Genomic DNA, 24,047 nt, shown 5'->3' with positions numbered 1-24,047 from the left:
TTTTTTATTGTGAATTTACTCTTAGTTGCGTTTCTTATGCTTTTTTTTGGGCAAATTTGTTGCTGGGCAGACTAAAAACCGCAAAACACAAATCACTGAAAAATTGTGGTAAAAATGCACTACATGCTTTTCTGCAACTTCTCCATTGAAGTCTTTTGAACCAAAAAAGCAATAAAAGCACCATTTTGCATTAAAAAAGTCCCTGAGCCTTTCCAAAAACACAGAGGCACAAAATGCATTGACGTAAACATGTTTCATAGGGACGCATGTTAAAAATAATGTCCTGCGTTTCTGCAAAAATCATTTAAAAAAACATTGGTTTGAATGGAGCTCAAGGGTGTCTCCACTCTGGATGAAGGAATAGGGGAGACACCTTATGGCAGCAGCAGTGTCAGACTGGGGAGAAGGGAGTGTTAAATGTACTAGCAAAAATAAAGTTCAATTCTAGCTTATGCTTTTTACGTTTAAGTGTAGGTTACAACATTACCAAATTTTTTCTTTTTGAGATAAACGTTTTACAGAAATGAATAAAAGCTGACCATTGTAGGTACTCTGTCACTGTTAAATGGAAAGTATCAGCAGGTGATAATAAAGGGAAACAAACAAAAAAAATTAATGAATACAGCCATCACATATAAGAATTGGTAAGCTGCAATATAATGCATTTTTGTTTTAGGTTTAATAATGCTTTAATGACACTCCAGGCACATACAGTATGAAACCTATTTGTCTTTTGCTGTTTGTGATGCAACAATGAATTTTTTGAACACGTAACACTCCATATAAAACATACATGCTAATCGGCATAATTATGCATGTCAACATACCAGAGAGTTGGAATAATAAAAGGTAATTTATTAATGGGGATATGAAATAGGATTTCTGCGATAAAGCATCACAATGAGAATTAAATCACCCTTTCTATTTGCCTTTGCTCTGTCTGAATCTTTTGATATGTAGAAGAGATTGATTTATTGAATTTGTCATGTAGAGCTGAAATATTCATCTAGAAATCGGCACCATATCTATACATAATCCACTTAAATTAATATGATGAAATGCATCGTTTCCTATTTTGCATTGTGATACATTTGCACATTTCTTTCCCTGAAGGAGCGATTCCCTCGATCAGCGTTTGTAATGGAGTGTCAGGAAGACTTAAAGCATGTAAAAGAAGTGTAGAGCAAATGAGGAGAGGCATTTAATGTAGTGACAGAGACAAAAAGAAAGAGAGAGAGAGAGAGCAATAGAGAAAGAGAGATTAACAAGGACCAAGACCAAACTACTATAAAGTATCACTACTGCCACAAGTAGACTTGGAAAAAAGCACACCTCTGCCTAATCTGGTGGCCCTGTGTAGAAGGGCTATGTGTTTGTACTTAAACACAATTGCAGCTTGGAAAAAATGTATTAAAGCGGATTCCCCAGCAACTCATAAAGATAAAAAAGAAGCTCCAGCTGCTATTTTAACCTGCTCTCCAATGTTGGATAGTGACATGAATGAAGTGTCACTTTTTTCACTTCAAATAAAGTTTATATGAAAAAAAAGAAGCTGTGTGATGCATACTGCAGCCGGCACTGATAGCTGCCGGACACTAAACTGCTGTGGTTTAGTGCACGGCAGCTGTCCATTGCTGTGTGAAACAGGCACTAAAGAACATTGAAAAACTAAACATTCCCTTTAAAAAACTAAACATTCCCTTATTTTTTCAACTTTCCATCTATTAAATCTTCTGCTCTTGCTGTTTTAACTTTGGATAGTAAAACATTTTTATTCTGCCAGTAAATACCTTATACAGTTCACTTCCTGTTTCTTGTCTGGTCATTAGCCTAGGCTTATGACATCATGCACAGCTCTCTCACTCACTTTTGCCAGGAAGGGAGGGGGGGTGAGTCATAAGAGGGTCAATGAGAGCTGCAGGGCTGCAGAGCTGAATGTGTGCCTCTGTGTGTCTGTGTGAATCCAGGAAGTGAACAGGCAGCAGCTTCAGCTGCCCACAGTTAAAATAGATGCAGCCAGACTTAATGGAGACATATTTCTGCATCATATGTGGCAAGTACAGAATCACAGTATATATACAATAATATGCAAAGTGGTTTAAGGGAAGCTTTAGAATGGAAAAAATTGTGTTTATTACAAATTATGTGAGCAGACTGCAGTTCCTCTTTAAGATCATATTTACACATTAGGAATGTATTAGCATACCACCTAAAAATCTCAATGCACACACACACAGGATTTAGCCTGTCTTTGCACTGTATTATTCTGTGCAGAAACTATTAAACATATTTGCCAAAGTTGCCCACACAGACATTGTAACTGAGTAAGGTATCCTATAAATAATGCTACTAGTGACATTTCCTTTGAATAATGCGTATTTCTTCCAGAAATGCTCCAAACAAACAACTGTGATTTTCCTGCAAAAATTTGGCATGATATCCCATAATACCCCTGGCCATCACAGCAGCTGGGGATGAGCAAGCACAGAAACCTATTGCTACAAACTCATCTCACAGAGCTTACACTCTTTTTTTTCCTCCAATCAGCTTTGGGTGGCGTCATTCCGGTTTACATGAGTGGCAGGGAGGGAATGACCTGGCGGACAGCCCATAGGAGTTAAAAAAAGAGCGCTTGGGTAGAGATGAGCTCTGAGGATGCACAAGCTTATATCTACTTCCCATATGGACTCCAGATACCATATTTGTGAACACCTGTGATCACATGGTATATGGCCTCCCCCAGGCCCATTAAATGCCACCTTTTTTATAGTCTGGAGATATTCACGGTCTATCTAATTAGATCAGTGTGTAGTTCAGTGTGTAGGCAGGTGCACTCTATATCCCTCACTGTAAGTGGCACTCAACCAAAGCAAATGTCAAGGATTGACCCGGTGCATGAATGTGGAACAGTGACACTGGCGCCAATCCATTATATTTAGACTCTTCAGCTGCACAGAGACTTTGCTGTCTGATCAGCAGCTTATACCTGTGAAACTTGTTCCTGAGATCCTGATTCTGATTCCTGTGTTTGACCCGGCTCACTCTGGCTACACTTGCTCTCTGTTACCCTGACCCTTGCCTTGTTGACTATGTTTATCTCTTTACTGCTTGATATCCTGTTGCCAAACTCTGCCTGCATCCTGACCATTCTCTGCCTGTCGTTTTTATCTGCATCTAATCGTCTATTACCAAACTCAGGTTGTCTGACTACGCATTCAGTGTCCCCTCAGCTCTCCACCTACCAGCCTGTGTCCTGTTACTGTTTCCTGCTACATCAGCTGAACCGACAAAACCTGCCATTCAAGCTGCTGGTCTATCCTGGTGACATATCTACTACACCGAATACGATGCAGGCACCCATACACTGCCAGGCTCTTGTGGCCATTGTTGCAACATCGGTGGCCCTTGACCTGGGGTTGTACGAGAAAGCCTTTCCGCTACACGTCAGGCTCATCCATCAGGTATGTGACAGCGGCAATGCAGAAGAGGTAAAAAGTAATGAGAAACCCACTTCCTCATTACCCGGACATCCTATGGATCTCCTATGGTCACAGAGAGACAGCTGTCCTAAAGGATGCTGGTTCCCCATGTGGCCTCATTGGCCATCCTAGGTCAAACAGAGTCTATTTAAGACTCCGGCTTCTGGGTTTAGCATGCATAATGCGAATGGTTAGTGTAGGGACAGGTTCCCCATCTGGTGGGGACAGTGCTTATCGTCAGGGAAAGGTTCCTGAAGAGTAGGGAAAGTATAAGAACCATACTATTTCCTCATAGGAAGCCTTCCGTTTGGGTGTGGACCAGACAAGCCACATTCCCTTCCTGCTCTTTACTGCAGAAGCTGTCAGCATCTTTCCACGGCCTTGACCCTTTGCTACTGTTTGTAATTGGCTCGAGACAACTGTGCCTTCCCGATGAGCCTGGCTGTACAAGCTGGAACTCTCACAATATACTGTTTTCATCCTCTTCGGCCTCTGAGTGTATTCTTACCATTGACACCATGCTGCACCCTGCCCATAAGTGTTAGGAAGAAAGGAAAGGCTGGATGACTGTACTGCAATGCAATCTATTTTATTGATGAATATTGTAATCCATACAGCAAAAAGAGGGGAACTACCAGGATAAGCTGAGATGTTTCACACCTTTATCTGGTGCTTAATCATTCCCACAAGTGTTCTATTTAGGAGATAGATAGGATGTTTTTTTTTTTGCATATTCCATAGCATAAGTGATTAGCACAGACAGGGTCTGTCAGCCTGGGACTAGTTCTGCATAGCTGTGGTATAAACCACCTTTACCATTCATTGCTTTGTGATATGGGGCTTATTTTATACTGCATTACCATTATGTTAGATTATGCAGGGGGATTGCTGCAGATTAGGATACACCTATTTAATATTCAGTCTTGCCATTTTCTTGCTGCGTATGGGGCTTATTCTATTGCAGTTACAATATATTAGACCAGGCAGGGAACAAAGTGTTTGCTAATTTATAACATTTTTTTTTTTTTTTTTTTATAAGTCCAATGTCATTGTCTTATCCCTGTTGTAAAAATTATGTTGTAGGGCGTATTCAACTACTTTTCTATTGTATTAAATCAACCAGGGAGTGAGGCTGCAAGATTGTAAAGTGTTTTCTAATATCACTGTTATTATCTGCGGTGTGTCTAAAAAAGTTCTGCAGTGGGATTTATTTAGCAAACCAAAAAAAAAATTGAATATTTCTTTAAATTACAACATTTTTTATAAGACAAATGCTTTCATTCCTTCAGTGACAAAATGACATTGTGATATTGCTTGTGGCTGCCTTTGTCATTTATTTCTCTTATTGCTATTCGACTCATTGCTATTAAATATTTCTTTAAATAACAGCATTTTTATAAGATAAATACAATTTTTCTCCAGTGAGAAAGTGACACTGTGACAAAAAATTTTTTTTTAATATTTCTGGGAATTACAACACTTATATACTATATATATATATATATATATATATATATATATATATATATATATATATATATTCTATCCTCCAGTGACAAAGTGACACTGTGATATTGCTAGTGGAGGTCTTTGTCATTTGTTTCTCTTGCTGTTCAAATCAAAAATGAAGAAATGTCTTTAAATTGCAACATTTTATAAGAAGTGGTAGATGATGAGGTCTTTGAGCCAACATAGGTTTATGGCATAAACCAGCAGACTGAAGTTGGGGAGGAAGGGGGGCAAAGGAAGTTGCACAGCAGCAACAAGCTGGGACAAGAAGCAGGGTGTGCAAAAACAACAGGGGTCCATGGCAGCAGGCATCAGTTAACAGCTGCATCATGCCACCATCTGTCAGCAGAGGTACACAAGAACAGCTGCAGCCCACCGCTAGATCTGTTCACACTATTTTCTGCATTCAATATCGAAATAGAAAAATAGAAAATAGAAAAAATATTAAAATAGATAATAGAACATTAAAAGCATGACAGTAAATTTGGGCTGTAATAGGGCTTTGAGCTGGCAAAAGCTTCCTACCATTCCTTACATGAGGTTTTCGGTGTCCCTTTCAACCACAGCTTATTGAAAATTTAGTAGAGTGGATGAACCAGCATAGGTCACCTTAAACAATTTTCACCTCCTCCCCGCCACATTAAAAAAAAAACAACCTAAGAATTAAACCTATAATTTTTTTTAGTCTTCTCCAAATTACTTTTCTGCTATCTCTCCCCTTCAAATAAAAACATTAGAATATTTAAAAAATTCTGAAACATTAAAAATATTGTAAAGGTAAAATTATAATACTTTGAAGGTAGTGGTAAGTGACTGCAAAATGAGTCAATTATACCTAATATCCTTGATATCCTATTTAAAATTGTTTTTCAAGTACATCCCCACTTTTTTTCATCACCATTCAGACCTCGAAAGCCACAGCGGGAAGGCTTGCCTATAGCTAGCACACCTCCTCCATCTCCCCCTCCCCTCTGGATTTCACCAATTAAAATAATAAATAGATAGTAAAATATAAATATATACAAAAAATATAGATACATTTTAAACATTTATATTTAAGCATTTCAAGCTTTATTTTTTGGAGACATCTTAATGAGTCTTGTGCCTCTGATCTGAGACCTGTCCCATTTTGGGATGACAAAATGCATCACTACAAGCAGTTACTACTGCTATCTGTTGCAGCTCTGCTTCCCACAGGTGACAAGCAGGCAGCAGCAGTAGCACCACCACCAGCAGGGGACATCTAACAAAGATGTTGCAAACTTTTTTCAGGGAGTAGTAAACAGACCTAGTCCCAGGTAGCATTCCTAGGCACAGCTTGTTCATATTGGTTAACAAGTATGTTGCCTCTTCTTTTTTGATACCAGCAATCTCAGAAGTCAAGAAATACCCCATGAACTTATGTGTTTCTAAGGTGCTTGCAGAAGGAGCTAAAGGAGCTTTCTGACCTGTCCTGCTGCATGTGTCTTATAAAAAACAGAGTTCAATGCAGCTTGAGCGGTGGTGACCAGCAGACACATCTGTTTGTCCATGAGCAATGGTGACCCCTTATCATAATAAACCAGGCTTGAATATCATATGTCTTCCCCACCGCTGGGGGTTTCCCCCAGTTAGCTGCTACATGTAGTCTCTTTGTCTATGGTAAAGCACCAATTTATGAAATTAAGACTACAAATTGTTCTGGTAGGTGATGGTATTGCTGCTGCTGCTGCTCTGCTACTGTTGCCTACACATTCCTCTCACTACACCATAGCTGTAATCATTCTGATTACTAAATGATGCTATTGGTCACCAATCCCAGTGTACACCATGGCCTCCTTCCAACCCACCACCCTACTCTGCTCCCCCTCCCAAAACAAAACTAACCACTAAATATATAAATGAATTAATTAATTAAAAATGGAAGAGATAATGATTAAAACTCTGAAAATTTAATCTATAAAAATGTAATTCCATTTTTTGTTAAAGACACCTTTAAAAGCCTTCTGCCTGATCTTTCAGGCTTGTTAGTGCTGAATCTGATGTCCAAATGTGGTACCGCAACTGGGCTAATTTTAAATTATACAGATATATACAGTATACACCCAAGAGCTGACCCTCAATTTTTTGGTACCAAGATAGCTATTTGTGCTTTGCAGTTTCATGCCATGAAAATAGGGTGCCACATGTTACTTTTAAACCTACAAACCCTAGCGGGTTGAAGCTCTAATTAACCATGACAGCTGGTTACTCCATTTTAGTTTTTAACTTTCTATTCTTCTTAGGAAAGAACCTTTAAAGAGGAAGTAAACCCTGATGAGTTTACTTCCTCTTTCATTCCCTGCAAAGGCAAAGCATAATGGACTACTATGCATCGCATAGTTGCCCATTATGTGTCACTTACCTGACACAGGAGCCAGCCAAGTCGCCGCTGTCCCCTGTAGTCCGCCGCATCCATCTTCTTGGTGGGGTCTTGCAGCTCCGCCGCTGTCATTCGGCGAAGCCGCAAAGACGTCACTCCCGCACATGCGCACGGGAGCCGACACGCGCGGCAGCTCCGTCATTGAGAATGCCGCGCTCAGTGCGCCTGCGCGCCGCTGTCTACGGTGCAATGCGCCGTAGACAGCGGTGCCTGTTTTCGGGCAAATATCTCCTAAACCATATTGGTTTAGGAGATATTTCTTGGACCTACAGGTAAGCCTTAATCTAGGCTTACCTGTAGATAGACAAAAATGGTGTAGCGCTTCTGTGGTGGTAAATGTATTCAACATGTACTCGAAAGGGTGGTCATATAGAAAAAAACCATTTAAATAAAATAAAGTTCATTTGAAATGGATATAGGCTTCCGTAGTGTAGCTGGTACGTGGATGGTTAAGCCGTTTCGAAGTGAGAGAGGAATCTTACTAAACGAATATGTCCATGTAAATCAGCTTGTCTGTAAACTTTAAGAAATGTGGATAAATACTTCTTACCGACTCTGTTGGACTCACACGGTCGTATGACGGTTGAGTCAGTAAGGCTTAAGGTCTCGATCTAGGACCAAGGGGTGGATCGATGAGAGTCCGTCGAACTGGTGAGGAAACTCCAAACGACTGTATGCCCAACGATGTGTTTCACAGGTGGAACATCAGGATGGTTTCTAATTCAGCTCGGACGTGGCCCAGTACACACCAATACTCGAGTCACCCCAAAATGGAGTGAAAGATGTTGGGGGTTTAGACCGAAAAGGAAAAAGGAAAAAAGAAGAAAAAAGAGCTCCACATGGTGCGGGTCAGACGGTATAAAACGGTAATTTATTAAAAGTCAAAAAGTAAATAATGACTTAGTGATCACAAAGAAATAGAATAAAAATAGAAATAAAAGCAATATATGGTGCCAACAGCTAGCCCGACGCGTTTCGACACATATGTCTTCGACAGGGCCCCTGTCGAAGACATATGTGTCGAAACGCGTCGGGCTAGCTGTTGGCACCCTACATTGCTTTTATTTCTATTTTTATTCTATTTCTTTGTGATCACTAAGTCATTATTTACTTTTTGACTTTTAATAAATTACCGTTTTATACCGTCTGACCCGCACCATGTGGAGCTCTTTTTTCTTCTTTTTTCCTTTTTCCTTTTCGGTCTAAACCCCCAACATCTTTCACTCCATTTTGGGGTGACTCGAGTATTGGTGTGTACTGGGCCACGTCCGAGCTGAATTAGAAACCATCCTGATGTTCCACCTGTGAAACACATCGTTGGGCATACAGTCGTTTGGAGTTTCCTCACCAGTTCGACGGACTCTCATCGATCCACCCCTTGGTCCTAGATCGAGACCTTAAGCCTTACTGACTCAACCGTCATACGACCGTGTGAGTCCAACAGAGTCGGTAAGAAGTATTTATCCACATTTCTTAAAGTTTACAGACAAGCTGATTTACATGGACATATTCGTTTAGTAAGATTCCTCTCTCACTTCGAAACGGCTTAACCATCCACGTACCAGCTACACTACGGAAGCCTATATCCATTTCAAATGAACTTTATTTTATTTAAATGGTTTTTTTCTATATGACCACCCTTTCGAGTACATGTTGAATACATTTACCACCACAGAAGCGCTACACCATTTTTGTCTTTCTTTTGTCGAACTTTGTTTGTTTTAGTGTTAGCTGCTGTTTTTTGCTTATATCTGGCTATAGCGCAGTGCTTCCCCCTATTCCCTTACCTGTAGATAAAAGTGGTTTGTAAGGGTTTACAACCACTTTAAATCTGCTATCAATGTTGAAATAAGGGGTTTTGGAGCAGCTTAGTGTATGGCTAATATTCTTTGCTAAATTGACACCAATTGAAGCTCACACTACAATAGAAAAGTCATTAAATTTGACAGACATTTCTTTCAAAACGTTTTTAGGGTGCTGCTGATGTATACAAGGGCTTTATAAATGAAATTTTGATATATAGGGCAAAGTATGCGCTACCAAGATCTCCTTGATGGGAGTGCCAGAAATGCCCCTTAGCAATTCTGTTCCAACATGTACAGCACTAAGGGACTCCATGATTCTGTAAATTAAAAGGAATTGCATCATTCCCATATTGCCTTCAAAGTCGCATAAAATAACCCTCTTAATCGCTGTACAAATTTCCCTGCTTTTTTAATAGTAACATGTTGCTCAGACATGTGGCAGACTTCTTGAATTTAGCTGCTGTAGTTGCCCTCCAAAAACCTGAGAAAAACATCTAACTTTAATAGGGTTCAGATTCAATTTCTTCTGAATCCTGAATATTTAAGTCTGTTCAGCTGAACCGCCCACAAGTTAAACAGACGCATGTTCCAGCAACACTGACATCTTTATCTTAGTATGAAGGTTTCCACCAAAATTAATTACATCTTTCTCACTTTTTACCTTTGTCAAAGGCAGCTAAGGATATAATCTCATAACAAAGTTTGAAGTATAGGTAACAATTGACATACCTGCATATTCAAATTAAAACATAGTGCACTGATATTATGGAAAGCAACATTGAAACGTAAATAATTAATTTCATAGCAGATCTGTCTGTAGCAAATTATAATCTGGTCTCTAAACTGTTTGCGTTGCTTCACTTTGAACTGGTTCAACTACCGGTAAGAAAGAACTAAGAAAGTATAAGTGGCAAACATTCAGTATATTCAGTATATACAGTAGTAGTATAATTCAAGGAAAACAAAACATTTGGTTTCCCTTAGATTGTTTTCACAATGTTATCTGTTTCTTGCTGTATGTGAGGAACCATTGCAATCTAGAATGGAACAATATTTCTTGGCTTTCATCTTTCATCTGGTTTCCAAGCTACGAGATGTGTAAATGAGCAAAGAGTCTAGGGAACAGGAAAAGGAGACAACATCTGGTATCTTGTGCCAGGAGACATCCAGTAACACATACATTGCTGGCCCACTGATCTCACCTGCCCCCACCCAAACACTTCTGAAGATTGTGCAGAAATGTATTCCCATCACTGAGCACTAATCATCACTTTATATGTGCCTGTATCCAAAACATCTGTCTTTACTGAATCACACTTCATGTATATGTCACCTGTACTTCCATCACCATATCATTCACACCCAGCATAGCACCCAACATGAAATCCTAAACTTATTATTTACACTCTAATTAAATGGTGTTAAGAAGTCATCAATCTACTGTATGTGTAATTTGGTGCATGTACGGTATAGCACTATTTTTTTGTAAATGCTTTCATTGAAACGTGATTCAGAACAGACAAATGATCAATTTACATAAGATGAAACCCATAGCAGCCACCCTCAGACAAGCTACAGAATATAGTATCCCACAAAAGTGAGTACACCCCTTACATTTTTGTAAATATTTTATTATATCTTTTCATGTGACAACACTGAAGAAATCACAAAGTAGAAGGAAAGTAGAAGGGATGGACTGCACCTTAATGAGGAGGGTGCAGATCAGCTGGGAATGAAGATGGCCAAAAAGTTAGAGGGGTTTTTAAACTAGGTGACGTGGGGGAGGGTCCAGAGGTAGAGACAGTCATCGCAAAACATATTCTAGAATGTAGTATTGGGGGCATTAGTGGTAGGTTGACCAAAGCACATAAACCCAAGGTAAGTATAGTAGCAAGTCCTAGTTGCAATCTCGGAACAGCCAATAAGAGGATAATATGTGACTGGTCTAAACTACGTGGCTTGTTCACCAATGCCAGGAGTCTGGTGGACAAGATGGGTGAACTAGAGATACTGTTGTAAGAGGAGGGTTTGGATTTTGTGGGAATTTCAGAGAGGTTGGCTGGCAACCATTCAAGGGTATAACCTTTATCACAAGAATAGAGAGGATAAAAAAGGGGGAGGGGTATGCCTATATATCAAGAATAATGTACAAGTGAATGTGAGAGATGACATCACTAAGGGAGCTAGGGAGGAGGTGGAATCCTTATGGGTAGAGCTCAAAAGGGAAGAAGCTAAGGGGAAAAAAAATACTGTGAGTATGCTATAGGCCCCCTAACCTGAGGGAGGAAGGGGAGACAGATCTCCTATCACAAATTGGATTAGCAGCAAGGATGGGAAGTGTTATCATAATGGGGGATTTTAATTATCCAGACATAGACTGGGGGGAGGGAACCACACATTCATCTAAGGCTCGCTAGTTCCTAAATGTCTTGCAGGACAATTTTATGGGTCAAATGGTAGATGCACCAACTATAAATAAAGTGTTACTGGATCTACTGATTACCAACAATGCAGATCTGATCACAGATGTGGAAATACAGGGCAATTTAGGTAACAGCGACCACAGGTCAATTGGCTTCAATATAAATCACAAAAATAGAAAACATAAGGGGAATAGAAAGACACTAAATTTCAAAAGACCGAACTTCCCTAAACTACAAACCTTGCTAGAAGGCATAAATTGGGATAAAATCTTAGGAACAAAGAACACGGAGGAGAGATGGATTTGATTTATAAGCATATTACATAAGGGCATTAGCCAATGCAACCCACTGGGTAATAAATTTAAAAGAGCGAACAAAAGTCCTGGATGGGTTAACTCCAATGTAAAAATGCATATAAAAGCAGAGAAGGCCTTCAAAAAATACAAGGTTGAGGGATCATCATCAGCATTCGGACTTTATAAAGAATGCAACAAGAAATGTAAGAGTGCAATAAGGATGGCTAAGATAGAACATGAAAGACACATAGCAGAGGAGAGCAAAAAAAATCCCAAGAAATTCTTTAAAGCGGAGTTCTACCTAAAAGTGGAACTTCTGCTTTAAGCACTCCTTGCCCCCTTACATGCCACATTTACCATGTAATTTTTGTGGGTGGGAGATTGGGTGACGACTTTAGAGAGGGACTTCCTATCCCACTTCCTCCTTCCAACCATGGACCACCTAGGAGACTCCTCCTCTCCCCTAGGCATTCCCTCCCTCTCGGCAATCTTCTGGGACATGTGACAGGTCCTAGAAGATTACCTGTCTACTGGGGGAACGCAGCATTACTCGCGCATGTGCAGTGTGCGCCTGGCCGTGCCCACAGTTCCAATGGATGTGCTGAGGAGAGGGAGAGGGAGAGGAGCAGGGCTGTGTGCTACCGCATCACTGGGCCGTTAGACAGGTGAATGTCTGTTTATTAAAAGTCAGCAGCTAAACTTTTTGTAGCTGCTGACTTTAAATTTAAAAAATCCTGGAACTCTGCTTTAAGCATGTGAACAGTAAAAAAAGGAGGACACACCATTTTGGCCCCATAAAGATTGGGGAAGGACATCTGGTTACAAAGGATCGGGAGATGGCGAAGGTATTGAATTTACTCTTCTCAGTCTTCACGAGGGAATCGGGGGGCTTCAGTAACCAAAACTGCACCTCCATGGTTAACAGAGAACAGAATTAAAATTAGACTTGGGAAACTTAACATTAATAAATCACCGGGACCAGATGGCTTGCACCCGAGAATACTTAGGGAAATCAGTCAAGTAATTCCTAGATCATTGTTCCTAATTTTTACTGTCAGTCTACTGACTGGAATGGTACCAGCTGATTGGAAAAAAGCCAATGTAGCACCAATATTTAAAAAGGGCCCAAAATACAACCCTGGCAAATACAGACCAGTTAGCCTAACATCAATAATATGTAAACTCTTGGAGGGGATGATAAGGGACTATATACAAGATTTTAGTAATGAGAATGGTATCATTAGCAGTAATCAGCATGGATTCATGAAGAATCGTTCTTTCCAAACCAATCTATTAACCTTCTATGAGGAAGTGAGTTGCCATCTAGATAAGGGAGGCCCTTAGACAGGGTGTATCTGGATTTTGCAAAAGCATTTGACACAGTTCCCTATAAACGTTTACTGTACAAAATAAGGTGCATTGGCATGGACCATAGAGTGAGTACATCAATTGAAAACTGGCTACAAGGGCCAGTCCAGAGAGTGGTGATAAATGCGGAGTACGCAGAATGGTGAGGGGTGGGTAGTGCGGTCCTCCAGGGTTCTGTGCTGGGACCAATCCTGTTTAAATTGGTTTATAAATGACCTGGAGGATGGGGTAAACAGTTCAATCTCTGTATTTGCGGATGATGCTAAGATAAACAGGGCAATAACTTCTCCACGGGATGTGGAAACCTTGCAAAAAGATCTGAAAAAATTAAAGGGGTGGGCAACTACATGGCAAATGAGGTTTAATGTAGAAAAATGTAAAATAATGCATTTGACAAAAATATGAATGTAATCTATACACCGGGGGAAGAACCTCTGGGGCAATCTAGGATGGAAAAGGACCTTGGGGTCCTAGTAGATGATAGGCTCAGCAATGGCATGCAATGCTAAGCTGCTGCTAACAAAGCAAACAGAATATTGGCATGCATTAAAAAGAGGATTCATTTTTTATATTAATTATAATTCTCCCACTACAAGACTCTGGTCGGGCCGCACCTAGAGTATGCTGTCCAGTTCTGGGCACCAGTCCTCAGGAAGCATGTACTGGAAATGGAGTGAGTACAAAGAAGGCCAACAAAGCTAATAAAGGGTCTGGAGGATATTAGTTATGAAGAAAGGTTGCGAGCACTGAACTTATTCTCTCTGGAGAAGAGACAGTTGAGAGGGGATATGGTTTCAATTTACAAATACCATACTGGTGACCCCACAATAGGGATGAAACTTTTTTGTGGAAGTGACTTTAACAAGACTCCTGGCCACTATGTAGAGGGTTCTTTACTGTAAGAGCAGCAAGAATATGGAATTCCCTTCCACAGGCAGTGTTCTCAGCTTGGAGCATCGATAGTTTCAAGAAACTATTAGATAAGCACCTGAATGACCACAACATACAGTTATATACAAGATAATACTGACATATAATCACACACATAGGTTGGACTTGATGGACTTGTGTCTTTTTTCGACCTCATCTACTACAGTGGTGTGAAAAAGTGTTTGCCCCCTTCCTCATTTCCTGTTCCTTTGCATGTTTGTCACACTTAAGTGTTTCGGAACATCAAACCAATTTAAACAATAGTCAAGGACAACACAAGTAAACACAAAATGCAATTTGTAAATGAAGGTGTTTATTATTAAAGGTGAAAAAAAATCCAAACCATCATGGCCCTGTGTGAAAAAGTGATTGCCCCCTAAACCTAATAACTGGTTGGGCCACCCTTAGCAGCAACAACTGCAACCAAGCGTTTGCGATAACGTGCAATGAGGCTTTTACAGCGTCCTGGAGGAATTTTGGCCCACTCATCTTTGCAGAATTGTCCTAATTCAGTTACATTAGAGGGTTTTCGAGCATGAACGGCCTTTTTAAGGTCATACCACAACATCTCAATAGGATTCAGGTCAGGACTTTGGCTAGGCCACTCCAAAGTCTTCATTTTGTTTTTCTTCAGCCATTCGGTGGTGGACTTGCTGGTGTGTTTAGGATCATTGTCCTGCTGCAGAACTCAAGTTCGTTTCAGCTTGAGTACACGAACAGATGGTCGGACATTCTCCTTCAGGATCTCTTGGTAGACAGCAGAATTCATAGTTCCTTTTATCACGGCAAGTCTTCCAGGTCCTGAAGCAGCAAAACAGCCCCAGACCATCACACTACCACCAGCATATTTTACTGTTGGTATAATGTTCTTTTTATGAAATGCAGTGTTCCTTCTACGCCAGATATACTTGGACACACACCTTCCAAAGAGTTCCACTTTTGTCTCATCGGTCCACAGAATGTTGTCCCAAAAGTCTTGGGGATCATCAAGATGTGTTGTGGAGAAATTGAGACGAGCTTTGATGTTCTTTTTGCTCAGCAGTGATTTTCTCCTTGGAACTCTGCCATGCAGGCCATTTTTGCCCAGTCTTTTCCTGATGGTGGAGGCTTGAACGCTGACCTTAACTGAGGCAAGTGAGGCCTGCAGTTCCTTGGACGTTGTTGTGGGGTCTTTTGTGACCTCTTGGATGAGTCGTCGCTGCGCTCTTGGGGTAATTTTGGGCGGCCGGCCACTCCTGGGAAGGTTCACCACTGTTCCATGTCTTCGCCATTTGTGGATAATGGCTCTCACTGTGGTTCGCTGGATTCCCAAAGCTTTGGAAATGGCTTTATAACCCTTTCCAGACTGATAGATCTCAATTACTTTCTTTCTCAATTGTTCCTGAATTTCTTTGAGTCTCGGCATGATGTGTAGCTTTTAAGGATCTTCTGGTGGACCTTACTGTGTCAAGCAGCTCCTATTTAAGTGATGCCTTGATTGTGAACAGGTGTGGCAATAATCAGGCCTGGGTGTGGCTAGAGAAATTGAACTCAGGTGTGGACAACCACAGTTATAGTATGTTTTAACAAGGGGGGCAATCACTTTTTCACACAGGGCCATGATGGTTTGGATTTTTTTTCACCTTTAATAATAAACACCTTCATTTACAAATTGCATTTTGTGTTTACTTGTGTTGTCCTTGACTATTGTTTAAATTGGTTTGATGTTCCGAAACACTTAAGTGTGACAAACATGCAAAGGAACAGGAAATGAGGAAGGGGGCAAACACTTTTTCACACCACTTTATGTAACTATGTACCTATGTAAAGTAGTGAGTGTACAACTTGTATAACAATGTAAATTTGCTGCCCCCTCAAAATAACTCAACACAGCCATTTATGTCCAAACCACTGGCAACAAAAGTGATTACACCCCTAAGTGAAAATGTCCAAATTGGGCCCAAATGTCAATATTTTGTGTGGCCATCATTATTTTCCAGCACTGCCTTAACCCTCTTGGGCATGTAGTTCATTGGAGCTTCACAGGTTGCCCTTGGAGTCCTCTTCCACTCCTTCATGACAACATCACAGAGCTGGTGGATGTTAGAGACCTTGCGCTCCTCCACCTTCTGTTTGAGGATGCCCCACAGATGCTCAATAGGGCTTAGGTCTGGAGTCTGGAGATATGCTTGGCCAGTCCATCACCTTTACCCTCAGATTCTTTAGCAAGGCAGTGGTTGTCTTGGAGGTGTGTATGGGGTCATTATGATATTGGAATACTGCCCTGCGACCCAGACTCTGGAGGGAGGGGATCCTGCCCTGCTTCAGTATGTCACAGTACATGTCGGCATGTATGGCTCCCTCAATAAACTGTAGCTCCCCAGTGCCAGCAGCTCTCATGCAGCCCCAGAACATGACACTCTCACCACCATGCTTGACTGTAGGCAAGACACACTTGTCTTTGTACTCCTCACCTGGTTGCCCCCCACACACGCCTGACATCACCTGAACCAAATACATTTATCTTGGTCTCATCAGATCACAGGACATGGTTCCAGTAATCCATGCACTTAGTCTGCTTGTCTTCAGCAAACTGGGGACTTTCTTGTGCATCATCTTTAGAAGAGTGTTCCTTCTGGGACGACAGTCATGCAGACCAATTTGATGCAGTGTGCGGCATATGGTCTGAGCACTGACAAGCTGACCCCTCACCCCTTCAACCTTGGCAGCAAAGCAGGCAGCACTCATATATCTATTTCCAAAAGACAACCTCTAGATATGACGCTGATCAGGTGCACTCAACTTCTTTGGTGAGCCATGGCAAGCCCTGTTCTGAGTGGAGCCTGTTTTGAGTGGAACCTGTCCTGTTAAACTGCTGTATAGTCTTAGCCAGTTAGCCACCATGCTGCAACTCAGTTTCAGGGTCTTGGCAATCTTCTTATAACCATCTTTATGTAGAGCAACAATTCTTTTTTTCAGAACCTCAGAGAGTTCTTTGCCATGAGGTGCCATGTTGAACTTCCAGTCACCAGTATGAGTGAGCGAGAATGATAACACCAAATTTACACACCTGCTCCACATTTACACCCAAGACCTTGTAACGCTAATGAGTCACATGACACTGGGGAGGGAAAATTGCTAATTGGGCCCAATTCAGACATTTTCACTAAGGGGTGTACTCTCTTTTGTTGCCAGCAGTTTAGACATTAATAGCTGTGTGATTAGTTATTTTGAAGGGAAAGCAAATTTACACTGTTATACAAGTTGTACACTCACTACTTTACATTGTAGCAAATGCCATTTCTTAGATACACTAAACTATTTACAAAAATGTGAGGGGTGTACTCACTTTTGTGAGATACTGTACATGATAGTTAATGTAACTTGGGAGAGAAGCTGAAATAGGTTTCAACTTTTTTATGGCCTCCTGACATTTATCAGCATTTGTCTGTTAAGTGGTAGCAAGCGCCCTGAGGACCTCAGACTTGGGAAAGGGCAACAAGGTTTTGAATCAATTTAGTCTTTTCCAGTTAAATTGAGGCATAAAAAGGTAAGAGGTGTGGACTGTAAAAAAGGAGGGATAGGAAAAAAAAAAAGATGGGAGAGGAAAAGGAAGGAGTGTCAGGAGTAATGGGGTAAGAGTACAGGAGACGTACTGTTAGAATGGGAAGAAGGAGTGAGGGCAGAGTAAAGTAAGGGGGAACTTGGTAAATAAGGGACAATAAGTAACAGGGGGGAGGCTGAACAGCTCTCCCTCAGGTAGGCTCGGGCCTATGGTATCTGGGATTAAGAGTATGCATGAAGAAGGACTTTAACTTAACATGAAATCCATCCAATAAAACTATGTGTTGCGTTACGTCATGTCTGTTTTGGGAGGAGAGTACAAGATCTTCCATTTACCTAATATCCTCTACTCTGTACATCCACAATAATATCAGGGAAGGGGAGGGATCTCTCCATTGAAAAAGGATACAAGATTTAGCAGTATCAATAAATGGTAAAGGTGGCACTCTTGGGAATAAGTATTAATACCTGCGCATCTTCAGCTCACTCTATTCTCATTCACTTGTTAGTTAGTTGCAGCCAGGTTAGCTTGGCATTGGAAGAAAACTACCCCACCCACACTATGTAGTGTGATACAAATTTTGAACTAGCAAGCCCACTTTGAATGCATGTTTGCGAGGGCACATGATACCCAAGATACATTTTTTCACCGTTTGGCCCTCTGGTTAAACAACCCTAATTGTTCCATAAAGCCATAATGTGGCTCACACATCTATATCCCTGTATAAGTCACACAACTTACCCCTGTTCAAGGCAACTCCTCTCCCATAGTCTAAGGGCTACCTGGGATCTCACCACTACATTTTTATTCCTCTTAACTTCCCCATACCTACTCCCTCAGCGCATTACTGCTCTTTGCAATGTAATATATGATGTCGACCACTGGTAGCCACCCTCCTTCATTACTCCATATTTTTATTTCTTTATTGATATAGGTCCGATATCACTGTGTGCAACGCTAATTCTTTCCCAACCCTTTGTTATGGGTAGTCTTATCGTACTGTGGTTTTACACTCTGCAATGCGACCTATTATTCGCAAGGACATGTTGTACTGTCTATGGTGAAGAAAAGACTTCTTAAATATTTTAGATAGTATGCAATGATGATGCAAGAGAAGGAATCCTGGATCATCCAGGATGTGAGAGTCCTCTGACCTTGCTCCAAAAAGGTTTATGTTTTGAACCAGATTCAAAAGACATGGAGGAATGAGCCTTCTTCCAAACTTCAATTACGCCATTTATTAGAGGCATCTGGGTTATATCAGTAGATAACTGTCAAAGTTCTGTACTCTTGAGACAGGACTTTATCATTGTTTTTTTTTTTTTTGGAATTTGGTACAAATATAGGATTCAGAAGCAAGTAGAGTATCATTAAGCATTGTTCAGGCAATATGGTGATTTGTAGATCTTTTTCCCAGAGTTGGAAGTATGGTGCTACATTGCCCTCCTTCGCCTGAAGAGAGGTGTGTTTAAGGAAAGTGAGTTTCTTAGTGTGCAACTGTCAGAGAAAAGAGTTTCAAAAGAAGTATGTAGTATTGAAAAAGATACAGGGAGGGGCTACTTAAAGCGGAGTTCCAGGCATTTTTTTCCCTTCCACCATGCTTACATGATCAGTTTGTGACACTTATTTGAACACTTTTTTTTTTATGCAGCAATGTAAATACCTGTAAGCGTGTAAGCTTAATCCTCCGTTTGCGGTGTACCTCTTTGCGGTGAAGTATGTCATGTCCCTGACCATTGACTCCTGGGATTGATGATACTCATATCCCAGGAGCCAATGGGCGGGCGGACATGACATTGCTTGTAGCATGCCGTGCTTTGTAATATATGCGCTTGAACAAGATTGGGAGACTCATGCTGTGTAGCCAGTAGCGCCGTATCCGGGAAGGAGGAATGAGTGGGCTTCAGATGCTCATGCTAAGGATTGGAGCACGCTCGCTGGGGACTACAAAGTGAGTTTATTTTAAAAGCGTATTATTTATAATAGCTACATTTCATACACATTCCATTATGAATAGCATTAGGTGCGATCATTATGGGGGTTATTTTTTTTTAAACAAAACAAGCTGGTTTAAGGATGAAAGGTAGTGCCTGAGTTGTAGGGCTTGTCATACAGTATATGTAACTGAAAGATAAAAAAAAACCCTGATTGGGGTAAACCATTCTTAAAAATGAATAAAATGCCCCAACCTAATGTATATACCAAAATAGCAAATATTTACTAATGACAAAATGATATTACGGAAAAACCTACATTAAAATCAGCATACAAACAAAATTCTGCATACTGGTAAAATACCATGGCCACCTCTTAGAATAGTGTAGTTCAGCCCACGCAAACAATAGTCAAAATATTGTAAATTAAGTAGTACCCTCTCACTCACATCACAAGAGGTGTATTAGATATGTGTATAAATAATACCGTGGTTTATGGTGATTATTCCTGCAGAAGAAATTATAAATACATCAAGTATCCTGTATATGGTGTAGTTGGACACTGAGTTCCGAGTTACAGAATGCACATGCAGTCTGGGCAGAATGGAGGCCCAAGGGGATATTGGTGTGTAGCTGGGTGTGTTCAAAGTTGTAGCAGTGGTCCAGAGGAGGTGCAGATGTCAGGAATAAAGTTGAATTGGCATGGGATACATAATTCAACATAATCAGCGGTAAAACACTCCATGTCTTTAACTACCTCCCTCACACTGTATGGTTGGTTCACAACCAATGTCACAACAAAACACTACCAGTTCTGATCCTGTGGGGCCCTTTTGTAATTCAAGGTAATTCAAGGTAGAAATACATGTGAAAAGAAACAGTTCCATATCCAAAAGAGAAGAAGTTTGAAGAGTACTTATCAGATCCTGTAGTGTAAATTGAACTTGAATGATTTTCTTTAGCAGGGTTTGCCATTCCTTTGGTGTCAAACTGTGGCTGACAGGAAGATCTCAACATGAGAGCTGGTCAATGAGATGACCTCACTGGTTTCGCTGGTCTCTGACGGCTGCTGCAGAGACTCAATCAGGAGCAGTCCTGTTGCCATATGTCGCCCATGGGCTTTAAATGGCTGCTGGTGCTTGCCTTCCTGCACAGCACGTGTGCATCACAGCATGTCACATGCTAATCAGCCGTAGTGATGCAGGCGCAGCGAATTGTTTCACAATAGGTGAAAAGGAAAACACAAATTAAAAATGTCCACACAGGGGGAGACAAATATTAAAGCATATCCACATGAACCACCAATCCCAGAGGCAACGTCAAAGCCACAGGACCAACTCCTATAAAAAAATATATCAATAAACAATATAGAATGAAAGCAAAACCCAGGCATGTACAGTGAGCTGTGAAAATAATAAAAAATAAAAAAACACCCCAATCACAATTACTTAAAGCGGAGGTCCACCCTAAAATGGACCTCCGCTCATCGGAACCCCCCCCCCCCCCTCCGGCGCCACAATCGGCACCTTTCAGGGGGGAGGGGGGTGCAGTTACCTGGATAATCCAGGTAACTGCACCCACTTCCGGGCTAGCTCTCTGCGGAAAAGGGCGTACGTTACGCCCCTTTCCGCAAGCGCCCGCCCCCTTCAGCAAGTGCCCCGCTGCCTGCTGGGAAACACACAGCTCCCAGAGGCAGCGGGGACCATCCGGATTGCGCCGCACGGCTCGCGCATGCGCAGTAGGGAACCGGGAAATGAAGCCGAAAGGCTCCATTTCCTGATTCCCATACCCAAGATGGCGGCGGCACGAGCGAGCGATCGGCTTCGGGTGCCGACATCGCGGGCGCGCTGGACAGGTAAGTGTCACTATTTAAAAGTCAGCAGCTGCAGTATTTGTAGCTGCTGGCTTTTAAAAAAAAAAAAAAAAAAACGCGGAGTCCCGGTGGACTCCCGCTTTAAGAAAAGAGGCAAAACTAAGGCCGCGTACACACGGGCGGATTGTCTGCCCAACTTAGTCCGCTGAACTGTGTTTCAGCGGACAATCCGCTCGTGTGTGGGCTTCAGCTGACTTTTTCAGCGGACAGTCTGACGGACTTAGTCTTTCGGAATTTCCGTAATTTTGTCCGTCCAAACTTGGTTTCAGCGGACAGTCCGCTCGTGAGTAGGCAAGTTGGACGGACTAAGTATGGCACATGCTCAGAAAGGATTTACACGCCGAAGGTTGCATTGCAGTGTATTGGACATCGTATTTCTAGTCCCGTCATACGTGCTGTACACGTCATCGCGCAAGCTTTCAGCGGACTGTCTGTTCATCGTGTGTGGTCAAGTCCGTTCATTCAAAAGTTGAACGGACTGTCTGTCGGATTGTCTGCCGAACTTAGTTGGGCAGACAATCCGCCCGTGTGTACGCGGCCTTAGGCCGCGTACACACGGGCTGACTGTCTGCCCAACTTAGTCCGCCGAAACACATTTCAGCGGACAGTCCGCTCGTGTGTGGGCTTCAGCGGACTTTTTCAGCGGACAGTCTGGCGGACTAAGTCTTTCGGAATGTTGGAAAGACTGTCCGTCGGACTCGCATTTCAGCGGACAGTCCGCCCGTGTGTGTGCCAGTCCACCCTACTTTTGAAATGAGCGGACTTTTCCCGCCCGGAGAAAAGTCCGCTCATTTCGTATCCAGGTAGGCGGGGCCCGCGTGACGGAGACGTCGCTGGCCCCGCCGCCTGGTATGACTTAAAGGGGAACCCCAACGCCGAAAAAAATCGGCGTGGGGGTGCCCCCCAAGTCCACAACAGACCCTTGTCCGAGCACGCTACCCGGCCGGCCAGGAAAGGGGGGCGAGGGAGCGCCCCCCCTCCTGAGCCGTACCAGGCCGCGTGCCCTCAACATGGGGGGTGCCTTGGGGAAGGGGGGGCCGCGCGGCCCCCCCACCCCAAAGCACCTTGTCCCCATGTTGATGAGGACAAGGGCCTCTTCCCGACAACCCTGGCTATTGGTTGTCGGGGTCTGCGGGCGGGGGGGCTTATCGGAATCCGGGAGCCCCCTTTAAAAGGGGGCCACGGATACCGGCCCCCCACCCTATGTGAATGAGTATGGGGTACAATGTACCCCTACCCATTCACCTGTGAAAAAAAGTACAAAAAAAAACACAACACAGGGTTAAAATATTTTATTGCACAGCTCCGGGGGTCTTCCGTCTTTGGGGGTCTTCTCGCCAGACTCCTCCGCTATCTTCTTGTAGCTCTTTTACTAGCGGAGGAGTCCGGCTTTCTTCCGCGCCGCTGGCCTCTTCTCCCGACTTCGGGGGTCTTGTCCCCCTCTTCGGTTCTTCTGCCGGGCCACCGCGCCTTCTTATAGCTCTTTTACAGGCGGTGGCCCGGTCTTCTGTCGCCGCCGTCTCCGCCGCCTTCCGTTCTTCTTCTTCGCGGGCCCCGCCTAGCTGGAGACGCGCTCGAAATGAGCGGTCTTTCCTCCGCGTGTGTGGGCGAGTCCGTTCATTTCAAAAGTAGGGCGGATTGTATGGCGGACTTAGTCCGCCGTATTAGTCCGCTCAAAAAGTGCCGTGTGTGGGCAAGTCCGTTCATTCGAAAGTATGACGGACTGTCTGTCGGATTGTCTGACGGACTTAGTTGGCCAGACAGTCCGCCACGTGTGTACGCGGCCTTAGACTGTCATTCAAGCCAGGAGCCTTGGTGGCCTCCAGCTACAAAATCCAACGGGCTTCATGCTGGAGAACCCACTGGTCAAAATTAACCCCCCCCCTTTATCCTGGGGGATGACTTCAAGAACCCAACACTTTAGACAATGGGGCTCCCTGTCATGCTGTAGGCATACATGTTTAGCCAAGGTGATAGGTCTCGATTTCATAGAAATTTTCTTGAAACCGTTTACGCAATGGTCTAATCGTCTTGCCCACATAAAATTAACTACAGGAGCAGATGATTACATAGGCTACCCCCATGGTGCCACAATTGGCCTTTTGTCTGCATTTTAACAATCTCTCTGTGGGTAGTTGTAGAGAATCGCCTTTAACATGTAGGGGCAGAACTCACAGCTCCTACATCGGGTCATGCCAGTGCTTATAGAATACTGGGGGGGGTCTCCAGGAGTTGTCACTGTACACCAGAAGGTCGTTAAGTGAACACGCCTTCCTGTGCACTAATTGTGCATCTCTAAAGATCAATTTGCTGACCACAGTATCTTCCCTCAAAAAGTGCCAATGTTCTGAACAGATGTCCCTTATCTTGTTTGTCTTTTGAGTGTATTGTAGACTCAATCTTATGGGGCCCGACTATTTTTCCTGACCCTCTCTGTGTTTAAAAAGGAGAGAATCCCTAACACTATCTTTCGCTCTGTTATAGG

The sequence above is a fragment of the Lithobates pipiens genome, unplaced genomic scaffold (genome assembly GCF_037356315.1).
Source record: "Lithobates pipiens isolate NorthernLeopardFrog02 unplaced genomic scaffold, aLitPip1_a1.2 Scaffold_18, whole genome shotgun sequence".
NCBI classification, from domain to species: domain Eukaryota; kingdom Metazoa; phylum Chordata; class Amphibia; order Anura; family Ranidae; genus Lithobates; species Lithobates pipiens.
This window is presented reverse-complemented; position numbering follows the sequence as displayed.